This window comes from Cajanus cajan, chromosome 9, assembly GCF_000230855.2.
Source record: "Cajanus cajan strain Asha chromosome 9, NIPB_CcT2T_4, whole genome shotgun sequence".
Taxonomy (NCBI): Eukaryota; Viridiplantae; Streptophyta; class Magnoliopsida; order Fabales; family Fabaceae; genus Cajanus; species Cajanus cajan.
The window spans coordinates 18,438,954-18,448,599 of NC_138525.1; positions in this window are offsets into that span (position 1 = coordinate 18,438,954).

The window sequence follows — 9,646 nt, forward strand, 5'->3', positions numbered from 1 at the left end:
CTCATCACTGTCCAACTCAACCCATTCATCCTCGGCTTTCGGATCCCGGTCAGAGCGAGCAATCACAGACATAATTATTTATTGGTTCTGTTTAGGTTTAGAGTTTATTAATATTAATGAGAGAGAGAGAATAGAACAAAATGAGAGAATAATGTGTGAAAAATGCCTCTTTATTGATATATGTATGTAAAACTGTACAAAACCCTTTATTTACATGAAAAGGTCCTCATGATCTCGGGTACTGATCATGAGTCCCTAAAAGAAAAAAAATGTGGAGGGGCCCTATCATGGCTTGCCCTTCTCTCTACTCCTGCTGCGGTAGAGGATTCTTGCTCACGTCGGGCGCCGTCGAATCGAAAGTGACCCACCCAGCATCGATAAGGTCTTGGACCTTATACTTGAGAGCTTTGTAGTTCTCCGTTGAATGCCCCGGTGCCCCCGAATGGTATAGACATTTGTCTTGTGGATTGTACCAATCGGGGTAAGGTGGATTCACTTTCTTTGGTGGAATGTAAGCTATAAGACGCGCCTCCACTAGCTTCGGCAGGAGATCGCTATAAGTGGTCGGAAGTTTATCAAACTTCTTCACAGAGTTGTTTTGCGATTTGCCTGACTTCGAAGCGGAAGAAGATGGAGAAATGGTTACAGCGTTGACTCCTCCTTCTTTCTTCTTCCCGAAGGCCTTCTTAGCTTCATATGGTTGGGAAGGCTTAGCCAGCTTCCCACTTTTAAGTCCTTGTTCCACCCTTTCTCCAATGGTGATGATGTCCGAGAAGAGTGTCGTTGTGTTCCCTATCATTTTATCGTAATAGGGACCAGTCAACGAGTTGATGAATAAGGACACCGTCTCCTTATCCGACAGCGGGGGCTCTATCTGTGCCGCCAACTCCCTCCAACGTTGGGCGTACGCCTTGAAGGATTCATCGTTCTTTTTACTCAAGGCTTGAAGATCATACCTATCGGGTGTTAGGTCGATGTTGTATTTATAGCGCTTGAGAAAGGCGTCGGCCAACTGCCTCCATGTATGTACTAGATTTCCATCTAGCTGCATATACCAGTTGAGTGCAGTTTCAGCTAAGCTCTCTTGAAAGCAGTGGATCAAGAGCTTTTCATTTGTGGCATATGCGGCCATCTTGCGACAGTACATGGTGAGATGACTTTTGGGGCAAGTCGATCCCACGTACTTTGGGAAATCCGGCACTTTAAATTTAGGAGGGAATTGGATGTCCCTCACTAAACACATGTCGGCGGCATCCTTGATGTCAAAATCATGCCCTTCCATAGCCCTTAGCCGATCCTCGAGGGCGTGGAATTGTTCCTTTGATACTTCGGGCTCTTTAATCATAATTCCAGCCCCAAGGGGTACAGCGTGTGGAGGATCTTTTTCATGCTCTTCCTCCTCTCCCTCATGATGGGACCCATGATCACTGTGATGAGATCCATGGATGTTGTGATGACGCATGAGTTCCATCATTTGCGCCATTTGGTCTTTAAGTTGTGAAAGCTCGGTTGTGAGCTTTTTGTTTTGCTCCTCCAATGCTTCCATTTTCTTGATCTTCTTTGCGCGTGTGAGGACAGAGAGATGACCAGTCACTTTCTAAAATGAATTTTTTTTTAATCTAATTAGTTTATTCATGAATACGCTCTTGACATGAGCTTGATAACCCTCCATTTTTAAGGCGCTGCCTTTTTAAAACAGAGTGTTACTACCCTCCTTGACTTATGATCTCTCCTCAACGGAGAATCTCGATAATTATGGGTCTCTTTTACTCATGTCAAGAGGTATTGGTGAACCTAGAATGCATGGTTTATGAGGATGCATGATATCTTTATTGGTAATGATGCACATGCTCCTCACTTTTATTATATTTTCACACATGGTCTTTCCTCTCATGTCATGGTTTTTTCATGCATGGGGATTATTCTTTAGACCTTATCACGAGGTTTATTATTAATGCACAAACAATTGCACATAAGCATTTACACAAACAATTCACTCATCCACGAATAGTCACGAGCGAATCACGAGGTAGGGGTATCCTGCAGAAAGGTGCATATTCAAGGTAGGTTCTAACTGTTCTCACCAGTCCAAGGCCCCCAAGGTGCCCCCATTATAGGGACCCAATTCCTCTCATCGTAGGTCGATGGAAAGCTCCAACGCACCGTCGGACTCAAGTTCATGGTTATCACCTTGAGTGATGTTTTCCGACAACGGTCTACGGGCACCTATAGACCCATTCGACAACCGGCCGTACTAACATCCACTCCCTATGGTTAATCACTCATGCCCCCGGGTATAGAGGGAACTGTTGTGTGCAAAGGTTTGTGTGCAGTTTTTATTTCAAACAATTGCGGAATTTAAACATACAACAGTTATTTAAAGCCATATAATAAATCATGTTATCATACAAGCAAGGGGTAACGAAGTAATTTTTAACTATTATTTGTTAAAAACAATCTGTCACTAAATGGGACTGACTCTCGAAGCTTCCCCAGCGGAGTCGCCATCTGTCGCCACCGGCCCAAACGGGCCTCGGCGGTCGCGAAGACGGTCGAGCTCGCTTTTATTTTTAGTTTTGAAAATGTATTGGATTATTAGAACGACTTGTTCTCAAACTGAGACCTTGTCGATCTTATCCAATTTATTTATTAAATGTCTCACCAATCCATGTTAATCCCAAGCGGGACCCTCCATGGATTAGTGGTTTTCGTAGTAAAAGGGTTCGTGGAGTCGCCACCAATGTTTTACTCAAAACATTGGAAAAAGGGATAAGGCAATTGATTTTATAAATCAACTTTGGCCATTACAACCAGAGTTGGGTAAGGGAGTCGGTTACGCGTGGGGAAGGTGTTAGCACCCCACAGCGCCCCTTTCGGGTTCCCTATGACAGATTATTTCTAAAATAACAGTGTAAAATTACTAAATTACCCCTATTTATTCTAAGCAATTATAAATTAACTATCTACATGATGACAGTTTAAATATGCACACAGAAAGCAGTAAAAGGAAGGACTTTAAGAAGAAACCTTTGAAGCGTGCTTTTATATATTTCGTAAAACTGGGAAGCTTTTTGGCGTTCCCTCGCTCTACAAGCCCGCTCGCTCCCTCCTATAAAGTTTTAACTATGGAAATCCGGAGGATTTCCCTTCGACTAGGTTCGATCCTCAAGCAAAATGGCTCGGGGCTCAAGAACTTCGTCGGATCAACTCTCCGAGTGATTTCTAGGGCAGAACACTGCTCAAAAACCCCAGAATACTCAAGGAGAGGGTTGAAACTATGTTCAAAAGTGTGGAATGACGTCCAATTGACGTCATATTTATAGGGAATAGGCGCAATACGGGCTACAGAATCAATACGGCCGTATTGAAATTTTTGAACTTCAATACGGTCGTATTGAAGTTCAATACGGCCGTATTGAAATTCAGAAATTTCAATGCGCCCGTATTGAGTTCACTGCGGCTGTATTGAAGCTTCAATACGGCCGTATTGATTTCAGTACGGCCGTATTGAAGTTTCAGAAACTTCAATACGCCGTATTGAGTTCACTGCGGCCGTGTTGAAGCTTCAATACGGCCGTATTAAGTTTAGTACGGCCGTATTGGGCTTCATTCCCTCCACTTCCTTATTTTAAGCTACTCTAAGACCTCTAAATCTACAGATAGCCATCCTATGGTCTTCTAGGAGTCCTTCTGGCTAACTTTCCTTCGATCTTTGAGGGTCTTCGAGTTTTATTTCCGACCCGGACAATTTTAGGGGTCTACAGCTGCCCCCCCTTTACTTAGTCGGACGGCCTTTTGGTGTACCGGCTGACAAGTAAAGGAGTTGACCCAATTGTCCGGGTGATGCGCCGACCTTCTGACTTGTAGCGTCTTCCGGTGGAAAATTGTCGAGTAGCCTCTCCAGGTTTTGCTTTGCTTGCTGCCCAAGCTGGAAGCTGTGAGTACCGCCTCTCCAGGCTTAGCTTCACTCTTTTTTCGAGTCGGAAGCTAAGTACCCTTGTGACAACGGTAGCAGTGTGAGTTTCGCCTCTCCAGGCTTAGTCTCGCTCTTTGTTCGAGCCGGAAACTAAGCACCTTTGTGACGACGGTGAGCAGTGTGAGTTTCGCCTCTCCAGGCTTTGCTTTGCTTGCTGCCCAAGCTGGAAGCTGTGAATACCGCCTCTCCAGGCTTAGCTTCGCTCTTTGCTCGAGCCGGAAACTAAGTACCTTTGTGACGACGGTGAGCAGTGAGTACCTCCTTTCCAGAGATAGCTTCGCTCATTGCTCGAGCCGGAAGCTGCATACCTCCGTGTTTGTGACGACGGGGGTAGCGTGAATATCTCCTTTCCAGGGATTTATGATGATTTTGTCTCCACAGTCCACGATGCTGCTTCGACGGTTGTTTTTTTATTTTTGTGCCACTGAGGGCTGGATAACGCAGGGATCCGTCTAGGGGATGTGCAGTTACTCATAGGTTCTTGTGTCCCAACTTTCCATTGCGTAGTTGGTGCCCACTGGGGAATTTCTGATTCCTTAGGGGTGCAGACACAAAGATGCTCTTTCTGATGTGAGCGGTGCCTTATGATTGGCTGACGTCCTTTCGACGTTGGTGGAGTATCCCGGTTATCCTTGTTCGGGTATCTCTTTTTGATTTTCTGATTTTTTGCTGCCTCTGTGTAGGCCGTTATCCGCTGGGGATTCTGGATGTTGATTTTGTCTCCACAGTCCACGATGCTGCTTCGACGATTGTTTTTGATTTTTGTGCCACTGAGGGCTGGATAACGCAGGGATCCGTCTAGGGGATGTGCAGTTACTCATAGGTTCTTGTGTCCCAACTTTCCATTGAGTAGTTGGCGCCCATTGAGGAATTTCTGTTTCCTTGGGGTGTAGACACGAAGATGCTCTTTCTGAGATGAGCAGTGCCTTATGATTGGCTGACGTCCTTTGGACGTTGGTGGAGTATCCCGGTTATCCTTATTCGGGTAACTCTTTTGGATTTTTGGATTTTGTTGCCTCTGTGTAGGCTGTTATCCGCCAGGGGATTTTGTCATTGGTTGTGATTGGCCTCTTCTGTTAGGCAGATCATCTTGATGTTCAATGATAGGCTGAGAGCCGGATTCCGCTTGGGGAATGATTATTGATCTTTTCGATTTTTTCTCTTTTTTGAAAGAGTGCCTCTGAATAGGCGAATTATCTTGATGTTTGATGATTGGCTGAATGCCGAATTCCTCTTGGGGAATGGTTATTGATCTTTTTGATTTTTTCTCTTTTTGAAGGGGTGCCTCTTGAGTAGGCGACTGGGGATTTGAAGTTCAGTGTTCGGCTGAGTGCCAAATTCCGCTTGGGGAATGGTTATTGATGTTTTTTTTGATTTTTCTCCTTTTGCAGGGATGCCTCTGAGTAGGCGACTGGGGAATGTGGGATCTTATGTATCCCAGAGTATTATTTAGGAAGCCTCTACAGGCTTAGACTCACTCAACGCCTGAGCTGGAGAGCTATCTTCCACTGAGGAAGTTTTAAGTCCTTTGACTAGATATACTGCTTGGGCGATCGTGCTTCCATTGGGAATTTTGTCGATCTTGCTTTGCTAGCTCTCGCTGGGGATTTGTTCCGTGAGCTTGAGTTGAGGTTTCTCTGGGGAGTATTATTTCTGCGAGCCTCTCCAGGCTCATTTACTCTGTACAGTTGGGGGAGTATTATTTCTGCAAGCCTCTCCAGGCTTTAGTTATTCTGAGGAAGTATTATTTCTGCAAGCCTCTCCAGGCTCAATTATTCTGAAAGAGTATTATTTCAGCAAGCCTCTCCAGGCTCAATTATTCTGAGAGTATTGTTTCGGCAAGCCTCTCCAGGCTCAGTTATTCTGGGAGTATTTTTCGGCAAGCCTCTCCAGGCTCAGTTATTCTGTATGATGCTGTTGATTTTTTGAATCTTTGCATTTTGCTTGCTGCTGTCATACACAAGCAATTTTCTATTTTTCTATTTTATGCGGTTGCCTCATGATAAGGTCTTTGAATGTGCAACTAATGTGTGTGTGATGCACAAATGCAATACAATTTTTTTATTTTTTGTTCATTTATTTAGAAAAGTGAGTGGCTCTCCCTATCCTCTTCTTCTTGGAGGACTTTCTGTCATTGACGCGAGGGAGTATTTTTGTGAGCCTTTATGCAGGAGATTATGGATTTTACAGGAACCCCTCCAATTTTCTTTTATTGACCGATTATTAATGGAATTTCGTACAATTTTTATGAAAAACCAATTCAGAGGCATAATCACATGGTCAAGAAAGAAAAGAAACAAATGGATATTTTTATTGATATTCAAATGTTTATACAGAAAGATTTACAAAGGGATTTTCTGAAGAATGGCTGGCCAGGGTAGGCTGTACATTTTTGGCTTAAACAATTACATCTGTGATTGCTGCCCTTCCCGTTCCCTAGTTGCTTCGGGTGAGATGCCTGAGCCAGGAGTGTAGATGCTGCAAGACGCTTGCTTCTAGAAGATTATCACTTGAAACGCCTTTTCGGTTTTCGATTTAGGTGATCGTTGCTTGCTTTACTTTTTGCATCTTATTCTTTTGCCCCTAATTTTTGCCTAGGACATGTCCTAGCGGGGATAATTTTGCCTTTGTTTTGCCTAGTACCCTTGTACTGGCGGGCTTTTCGTTTTGCCCTAACTTTTGCCTAGGATGCCCTTTTTGGGTTTTCATCCTAGCGGGCTGATGCAAGCAACGTCTTCAAGCATAATACTTCTTTACCACGTCAGCGTTGACTGGGTATCGAAGTTCTTCTCCGTCCATGTCTGTGAGAATCAATGCTCCTCCGGAGAAGGCTCGCTTCACCACGTATGGTCCTTCGTAATTTGGGGCCCACTTTCCGATTTTGTCCTTTTGAGCTGGTAGCAATTTCTTCATCACCAGCTCTCCCTCATGGTAGATTCGAGGATGGACTTTCTTGTCAAAAGCCTTTTTGATCTTCCTTTGGTAGGCTTGACCATGGCATATGGCGTTCAGTCGTTTTTCTTCGATAAGGTTCAATTGGTCGTATCGACTTTGAACCCATTCTACCTCGGAAAGTTTTGCTTCCATGATTACTCTCAGAGAAGGTACCTCGACTTCAACCGGCAGAACTGCCTCCATTCCATAAACAAGGGAGAATGGAGTAGCTCCTGTGGATGTACGTACTGAAGTCCTATAACCATGGAGAGCGAAGGGTAGCATCTCATGCCAGTCTTTGAATGAGACAACCATCTTTTGTACTATCTTCTTGATATTCTTATTGGCTGCCTCGACTGCCCCATTCATCTTTGGTCGATATGGGGAAGAGTTGTGGTGCTGAATTTTGAACTCTTTGCACAGTTCTTCCACCATCTTATTGTTCAAATTGGATCCATTATCAGTGATGATTTTGTCGGGAATACCGTATCTGCATATGATATTCTTTCTGATGAAGGATGTTACCACCTTTCGGGTCACATGAGCATACGATGCCGCTTCTACCCATTTGGTGAAATAGTCAATGGCTACAAGGATGAACCTATGTCCATTGGATGCCTTTGGCTCGATGGGTCCAATAACATCCATGCCCCACATTGCGAATGGCCATGGTGAAGCCAACACATTGAGTGGCGTTGGTGGGACATGAATGTTGTCGGCGTATGCTTGACACTTGTGGCATTTCCGGACGTATTGGTAACAATCCCTTTCAATGGTCGACCAATAATATCCTGCTCTGAGGATTTTCTTAGCCATTGCAGGCCCGGGAATATGGGTACCGAAAACCCCCTCATGTATTTCTTTGATTACATTTTGAGCTTCGACTTGGTCTATGCACCTCAACAAGACCGAGTCATAATTCTTTTTGTAGAGGGTTTCTCCAATTAACAGAAATCCCATGGCCCTTCTTCGGATATGCTTTTTATCATTATCGCTAGCCATATCAGGATATTCCCCTTTTGACAGATATTGTTTGATGTCATGGAACCATGGATGATCGTCAACAGCTTCATCTATCAGTAGGCAGAACGCTTGCTTATCGTGCCGCCGGATATTGATGATGGGCATTTCATGCTCCTTATCCAAGGCGAACATCGATGATAGTGTGGCAAGGGCGTCAGCGAACTGATTTTCCTCCCTTGGGATATATTCAAAGACGACATTTTGAAAGAATTGTATCAGGTCTTTGATATGCTCAACATATGGTATCAGCTTAGGATTTCGGACTTCCCATTCACCTCGCAGTTGGTGGATGACTAAAGCCGAATCTCCAAATACTTTGAGCTTTAGGATACCATTGTTGATTGCTGCTTGGATTCCTAACGCGCAAGCCTCGTATTCGGCCATGTTATTTGTACAGTCGAAGTTGAGTCTTGCCGTTAAGGGGATATGCTTTCCTTGTGGGGAGATTAATACTGTTCCAATCCCCTGTCCAAGCATGTTGGAGGCTCCATCGAAATACATGGTCCACGTATCATCCTTAGGATCTTCATGTTGTAAATGCATTATATCCTCATCGGGGAAATCATCCTGAAGGGATTGATAGTCATTGGTCGGCCCGTGTGCTAGGTAATCAGCTAGGGTACTACCCTTGATGGCCTTTTGTGTGACATGTATGATGTCAAATTCTGATAATTGCACTTGCCATCGGGCAATCTTCCCAGTGATTATCGGTTTGTCGAACACGTACTTAATTGGGTCCATTTTGGAAACCAACCAAGTAGTATGCCTAATCATATACTGCCTGAGCCGTTGTGTTGCCCATGCTAACGCACAGCACGTCTTTTCTAGTGGCGTGTAGCGGGTTTCATAATCAAGGAACTTTTTGCTCAGGTAGTAGATGGCTTGTTCTTTCTTCTTTGTTTCATCTTGTTGTCCTAGCACAGCTCCCATGGACTCATCAAGCACCGTTAGATAGAGGATTAATGGTCTTCCCTCGACAGGTGGCACCAACACTGGTGGATTGGCCAAGCACTGTTTGATCTTATCGAAAGCTTGTTGACAATTCTCATCCCAAACTTCGGAATGATTCTTGCGCAACAGCTTGAATATTGGTTTGCACGTGTCAGTCAACTGTGCGATGAACCTTGCGACGTAGTTCACCCTGCCGAGGAATCCTCTAATTTCTTTCTCAGTTTTAGGAGGAGGCATTTCCATTATTGCCTTTACTTTATCGGGGTCCACCTCTATGCCTTTTTCACTGACGATGAACCCGAGAAGCTTACCCGACCGAACTCCGAAAGTACACTTAGCCGGGTTTAGCTTAAGCTGATACTTACGAAGCCGATTGAATGATTTTCTCAAATATTGGATGTGGTCCATCTCGTCTTTTGACTTTGCGATCATGTCATCCACGTATACTTCGATTTCTTTGTGGATCATATCGTGGAATAGCGTCACCATCGCTCGTTGGTAGGTGGCACCCGCATTTTTAAGTCCAAAAGGCATCACCCTGTAGCAGAAAGTGCCCCAGGGTGTAATGAAAGAAGTTTTCTCGCGGTCTTCTATATTCATCTTGATTTGATTATACCCCGAGTATCCATCCATAAAGGAATAGAGTGTGTTTGTGGCGGTGTGATCCACAAGTGTATCGATGTGGGGCAAGGGAAAATCGTCCTTTGGACTGGCACGATTCAAATCCCTATAATCAACACACACTCTAACCTTCCCATTCTT